The sequence below is a fragment of the Spinacia oleracea genome, chromosome 6 (assembly GCF_020520425.1).
Source record: "Spinacia oleracea cultivar Varoflay chromosome 6, BTI_SOV_V1, whole genome shotgun sequence".
NCBI lineage: Eukaryota > Viridiplantae > Streptophyta > Magnoliopsida > Caryophyllales > Amaranthaceae > Spinacia > Spinacia oleracea.
This window is the reverse complement of record NC_079492.1, coordinates 68205656-68213277: the sequence shown is the minus strand read 5'-3', so window position 1 is coordinate 68213277 and position 7622 is coordinate 68205656.

The window sequence follows — 7622 nt, the reverse complement described above, 5'->3', positions numbered from 1 at the left end:
AATCTTGAAGAAAAATATTATGATCATGTTCAACTAGGTAAATCATTCCCAGAAGTGAATGAGAATTGATGGCTAGAAATGGTGAATATAATGTCAATAGTCATGATCGAATGTGAAAGTAAAACATAGTATAATCATGGAGGAATAAATGAGTATGAATGCAATTTCAAAATACACCAGAAGTGAGATTGTAAATGATGAAAATCAGGTAAAAGTTAATGATGAGAAAACTCAAACTCAAACTTTATATTTTTTGGTTGGTTGCGAAGAAAATATTAAATAAAAGTTGGGCCCATTACACCAAAACATCTTGTTGAACTTTATTAGTACTCATCACAAGGGAATAAATTATAGATAAACATGGTGTATAAAGATAATGAAAACATATGTCTAATAGACATTGTAGCACGCCCTCCGAACCAAATTTATTTACATGCAAGGATAAGGGGGAGATAGCTCTCAACATAATAAAATTAGTAGTATATGATCAGGATTATAATACAATATGTTACACTTGGTACAAATATTTGATCATGTCTTATTGACTCGCTCTATGAGCATGAGTAATATACTACATTCTGAAGATGTATACTTTTGTGATATGTACCAAAGTTGTAATGGATACTCTTGAAGAGTACAAGCTATCTTCCATAAGTTTTGTTTAAATTGTCTTGCCGTTATAATTGAGACACCGGTTTGTGTCGTTATATCACATCACAATATGTTCAAATTATAGTATTCTATAATTATAGTGATCACTTTGAGAAGATAACCAGCAGTTATCGAATGAAATATTTTATATGATATTATATACGCATGATGTGATAATCCAGGCCATCCGGGTTTAAGAACACCTGTTATGAGAATTTGAAAATTCTTATCAAATAAAATTTTATGTGCTGATCTGACATTCCCTCATATGTTGTCACTACTACAGAAATGTCATTTAACAGCGTTAATTTAACATCGCTTTTCACCCTAATGCTGTTAAAGGTATAAAATGTAGCATATAACAGCGTTTATCGTGCAAGCGCTGTCGTAAATGTACATACTATAGCGCTTAGGATAGAGGTGATGTCTTATGTACATACATACTGTACCGCGTATGGTACAAGCGCTGTTGTCCTCTCCCTTCGCTTCTCTTTCTGCTCTCATTTCCCCTCTCTCTCTCTCCCCTCTGTCTTCTTTCTCTCTCCTCTACTCTTTTACACGCCTACACCATTCCACATTTCCACCCAGAAACTTCTCCAACACTCGAAGATCTTCAACCTAATTTCGTTCCACAATAAAACTCAAACACGAGTTTTGGTTGCTTGCGAAACTGCTCGAGGTATAGTTCTAAGATATTGCTCTATTAATTTTCAGATTCAAGGTTTTGAAACTTTCATTAAATTAAACCTTCAATTCCTTTCTTTTCTTTTCTCTCCTCAAATCTCACTGTTAGAAATTACGCCTACACTATTAGCAAAATTGACTATATTTTTCGAGTTTTCCCTCAAATTTTGAATTAATTAGGGTTTGGTTTGCAGAGGTATATGCAACAACACTCTCAGGTTGAGCTTTCTGCTCTAGGAATGGGTAATTTCCTTTCTCTAATTAAGGTTCTTTTTTCTCTTTCAGATTTAATGTAGTATGATGTTTACATAATTACATTGTGTCAGTTATAATTTGTTAATTTTTGCATTTTGTGATTGATCGCAATTTTTGTTGAGGATATAATTGGTGAGTTTGCTAGAAATTGTGTCAAAATGATGAAATCATGGCTTAGTTCTTGTGTAAAATGCATTATGCTTTCTACAATTGAGAGGAATTAGCTCTTGGTACTTGTTTTAGATATCAAATTTTAGATTTTGTTGATTTGAATTAGTTTCCCTGTAATTTGGGAAATGTTATCTCTGGTGAAATGCACCTAAACAAAGCGGTTAATCGATTATGTTGTTTGTGAGGCATAAAATAAAACAATAATGGATTAAGGATGAGAGCTTTGCATTTCGAATCGTCACTCTAAACAGATCTTAGAACACCCTGCTTACTGTTCCTTCCTCAAAATGACAGGAAAATGATATTATTCTATTCAGTAATAAAATTTCTTTCATTTGGTCTCCTATACTTAATGTTAGGACTTAGGAGATTTGAATACTACACGTAGCAGGTTACTATGCCATAATTGTATAAGTGATTGTGGAGCTTGTTCATAAATGAACAACTTCCTTACTCCCTTCATAATGTTTGGATCCTGTAGACATTTAGTTAGAACTTCTAAAGATCCCAGTATGCATTATCATTGTGTAAAAAGAAATCATGCTGCTTTACTCCATTAACTAGACAGATGGTATCGAACAATTATGAAAAGTTAAAAGCTTAATGAAGAACATGAAAAATAAATATAAAAACAGGAACGTCTCTTAAGAAATCGAATCAGTTGCCTTACTTCTCTACCACAACTATAAACCTAAAAGTAAAATTATTTTCTTAATTATCATCTATCTTGCCATTTACTGAGATTCTAAGGTTGGTTGCTTGTTTATGATAGTATACAGACATATAAATACTCAGTTTCAACCATTCTTTGACTTGTATATTTTCAAGTCAATTTTAAAGCTTCAGACATTAACTTACAACAGGGATCATTTCATGTCTAAAGTTTCATGTTATCCTTGACTGCCTATTTACCAGATTTCAATAATAATTAAATTTACAAGCACGTAACATGTAATACCATAATTATAGACATGGTATGGATTTATACAAACATGGTAAGCCACTTGCCACGATGCATAGTACAATTTGCATGTGGATAAGATCGTAGGGATATTTTCATGTGTTTTCTTTGAATTTACAGGAGAATAAGGGATGTCTTCAGTTTCTGAAGACTGTCGTTCATAAAGCTCGATACAACAGCATGGTGGTCATTGGAATGGCTGTTGCTGCAACTGAGCTCTACAGTAAAGACAACTAAATAAGACCTTCAACTTAAACTTCAAGGAAGAGGTACACTTTCGTTCTTCATTGGACCTTTTATTCTATAATATGAAAAGAAGCTAACTTGCTTTATTATATCCTTTAGTATAGGCTAAGGTTGTTAAAGACGGCAATGGTGTTTCTGTAAAGGCATCTCAACAAAAGCTCAAGGAGTCATTTTCTCTTTCCGGTTATATCTTATACCCGGATATGATGAGGTATGAATTCATTCACCTTTGCCTCCTATTTTCGGGTTGTGATTAGCTTGTGGCCAATATATTTTGTTTAATTATTCTGTCCAAAATAAGATCTGATATGTCTATATCGTGATTGATCAAACTATTATATTATAATTACTCCTTAATAGTAAAATAACATGACTAGGGGCATTGTTATACCACGACTGGCAACTTGTTATGCTCACTAAGATGCAGGAGACTATTTCTACATTGGAAAATCGACAGTGGGCATGTAATAGAGAAGGTCGGTTACATTCTGTATGTTTGATCATTCCTTGGTCTGCTGAACATGGGGCCTGCACATTGTGTAAAAGTTTATTTGAGTTAGATACTTAGAATAGTGTCATTTAACCGTTAATTAAGTGATGTACTTGGAAGAGATGCATTTTAGTTTGCAACTTAATATCTTTAATAGTTGGATCCATTTTATATTTTCTTTAGTTGAGTACATTTTTGGTTGATCATCATTCGTTGGTATATATCGATCAAACATTTTGACTACTGCAGATTAGAAGTTGTTTGGAGTTTTGAGTCTTATTTTGGTACTTCATTAATCATAACAAATAGAAGCATGCTAATCAGATTTATAATTTATGAGCTTTTTTCCTAGAGTTGAGCTTCGACTCATTTTGGGAATTGTAATTCTGCCATAGATGAAGTTTGTGAATGTTATTTCTTTTCTTTCTAATTCTTTATTTGGTTTATGAATTATTGAGTTTAGATTATGAATCGAAGGGCTCTATGATCAAGTTTTTATATAGTTCATATTTGTTTTTATAAAGTATGTTTTCTTGTTTTTCGTAGAAAATCCCACTAAAAAAATTTGGAAGCCATATAGCAAATTTAAAAGACAGTTTTAGAAAACAAGGCACTGAAGTAAGAGATTTCAAAGTAAAATTTTCCTAAATCACACCTCTTTAAGAATTTTACTAGCGAAATGCTCTACTAAAGCGCCTTAAAAAATGCTTATTGATGTTAGAAAATTGAAAGACAACTCAGTCTGAAAAGGGGGTTGGTGATGAGATGACCATTCTCCCATCGTCCTACTGATGTTAGATGTGTTTTTGTCATTGACTGATTGTAGTTAGTTGTTGTAGTGTTAGTCTTTTGAAGAACTGAGAATTTTATTCATCCATTTGATGATTTCTATCTTTTGATACTTGATGGGATATAATCTGCAAGCACCAGCAGTCACTTAGTCAAATTCCATGCAACCAATATAAAGCATTATCACATTTGGCTCCACAGGAATGCTAAAGTCTTCAGCAATAAGCTAGGCAGTTGTAGTGTTATTGTTTCTAGAATTATTTTCCATGTAGCCTGTAGGTGCACTGAGAAAATGAGATTTGTGTTTCTTAGGTAGTGACTTTGGGGGGACACCACCCTGTTGGTGAGTGATCCTTCTTTTCAGTCTAAGGTGGTTCGTTGTATTGGTGAACTGCTGTAATTATCTCTCTTTTGGTAATAATACTCCTTATTTGCCAAAAATAATACAAAGCATTATCATAATCTGAAGGCTTAGCTCAATTACAAAAGAATAAAACACAGGAAGACCTGCCTGGCAGCAAAGTCCCTATACATTTCTTCGACTTCTGAAAGTTTGAAGGTACAAACAATAATTATTTAGGCATGAATGATAAGCGGAATCACAGTTGATAGTGGCTAAGCAAATATAGGTACATTACCACATTTCAGAGGTCTAAATTTAATTGGAAAAAGGAGGTATACTCCATAGATCAGAAACTCTATTAGACTATTACATTATTACTTACCGAAAGGGTTGTTCCCATTTTCTCATTGACTTTAAATGACTTGGGACAGTAAGTTCCTGCATGTATGTGATTTTCACAATTTAATCTCGCGGTGGCTGATTCAACCAATGTATATTATTCCTGTAAATATCCTCTTTTTTTTTTTTTTTTTTTTTTTTTTCTGAATCATGTTTAACTAAGAAGTGGGATTGAAGCTTCTTAGCATACTGAGTTGTATGTTGGAGTTGTCATATGTGTCAGTGAAACTTTAAGGTGATCAGGGAGTGTGCTTGTTTCTTTTATTTGCTGTATGGAATTGGTCGAATCTAAAAATGAATGTATATAAGTGATCGCAACTGCGGCATGGTGGATCTTTAGTTTGTATGGTTTATATAATGTTGCACTCATTACAGTATGTTTTACTGTAAATTGCATTATATCAGTTGACAGAAAAATGATTTCATTCTGTGCTCTCATTCTGTTGGGACGTTGCAATTAACTTTACTCTGTTTATTGTTTATCAGAAGAAGAGTGATGCCGTGAAAAAGTCTGCAGAGGGACTTTTATATCATTTGAAGCGTACTCGTAGAGGATATGCTCGATTTGAGCAAGTCGTGGTAAATGCATTTTTAATATCATCATATGTTTATCAATTTAATAATTATTTTGTAACTTTGTTTCTTATGCACTTGTGTTTGTAGGATTACTTTCCGCATCTAGCTGAAAAGGGTGACGTTGAAGACACTTTGTTTCTTATGCACTTGTGCCGTAGAATTACTTGTGTTGTAGGATTACTTTTTGCATCTTGTTCAACAAATGTATAGTAGATACATTACATTTTTGCGTAATTTAATGTTTGTGTGCTTATTTTAGAATAAATTTATGTAATCTGTTATATAATAGTCACAATTTCAAAAATACATGTATTGGAGGTTTGGAATTAATATTTAACTATTTACTATATTATTCATATCTCTTATAATGAACTATTTATAGTTTTGTGGTATCATAAAATGAAAAATATTGTACAGCAAACAAATTTTTTTTTTGTTTTTTTAAAAATTACTTTAACAGCGCTTCTAAGACATCCGCTATTATATAATAATTTAAAGTTGGCGGCAAAACTTTAACAGCATACCTTTAACAGCGCTTAAAATGTGCTGTAAAAGAATCATTTGAATATTCCTAAAGGGACCTTTTACAGCGCTTATAGCAAGCGCTGTTAAATGTGCTTTTTTGTTTTAACAGCGGGGCGATTAACAGCGCTTGTAGAAGCGCTGTTAAATGCCAAAACAAGCGCTGTTAAATAGATTTTCTGTAGTAGTGTGTATATATTCAAAGGCAAGACATATTGATGAGGTTGAGTTGTATTTCAATCGAAAAGTTATAATGAATCGATTGAGAAAATAAATACAAGAGATATTAATAGCTTTGAAAACTTTTATAATGATAGGTGATATGAAGTTCACCATGATAGTAAGTGACCTGAAGTTCACCAGAATGATAGTAGGTGACTTGAATATAACCAAGAAGTTTACAAAAAATGAAACATGATAGTAAGTGACCCGAAATTCACCAAAAATGATAGTAAGTGACTTGAAGATCACCAAGAAGCTAGTTTACAAAAAAAAATGAAACATGATAATAAGTGACCCGAAGTTCACCAAAAATGATAGTAAGTGACTTGAAGATCACCAAGAAGTTTACAAGTTTTTTGTGATTGATTTAAATATCGTAAATCTCTTGATTGGGGCAATCATATGTCAGCACGAAATGAGAAAATATGAAAAAATACAACTGCACAGTGTATCTACTCCCCATGATCAATGTTAATCTCCAGAAGAGAACGAAAGTATGAAACATTTATTAAAATACACGTTGAAAAGTGTATTACCAGTTGGTGAATGATTTTATACCCCATAATATATTGAAAATATTTTCCCAACTTAGGGGGAGACGAACTAGAATAAGTTGGCAAAATTGAATGATAATATATTGATCCCCATATGAGTAAGTGTAAATGCCAACTATATGTCATCGAAGTATGTTTGGACATAAATATCTATGACTTAATTATGTTAAGTTTTACATGTCTAGAGACATAAATGTATATGTTAGTCATAGTGCTCGATGTTAGACATAGTAAGTGTTGAGAAATATATCTTGCCAATATTTATTTAAATCTCTACACCTGAAGTGTAGATAATATATATGGTTCCAACATAGTGATGAGTTACAAAATTATTTATATGAAAAGGCAAGATAATGCAGTTGATAATATTTCTGAAAAGAAAGAAAACACTATTATATAGTGTATGAAATACCCTTGAAGTGGTATAGATATCTGAACTATAATAGATGACCCATGAGAAAAGATGAATGGTACCTATTGAATAAGTATTCAGATATCATTAATGAATAGCATGCACAATATATGTTTGAAGAATTTTGATGATACCGGTATATGATGGAACCGAAATATAATGCATATGCGAAAAATAATGGATTTTGAATAGGGGATCGTAAATCTATGTCTATTTCGACGTAGACATAACTATAATGATTAAATGAGCTCATGGACCTGAAGTCCAACAAGATATGGATTTAAAATATCCACACTGTACAGTGTTTTGCATTTTGAGTCATATTCATATACATGTGTAGTTAATAT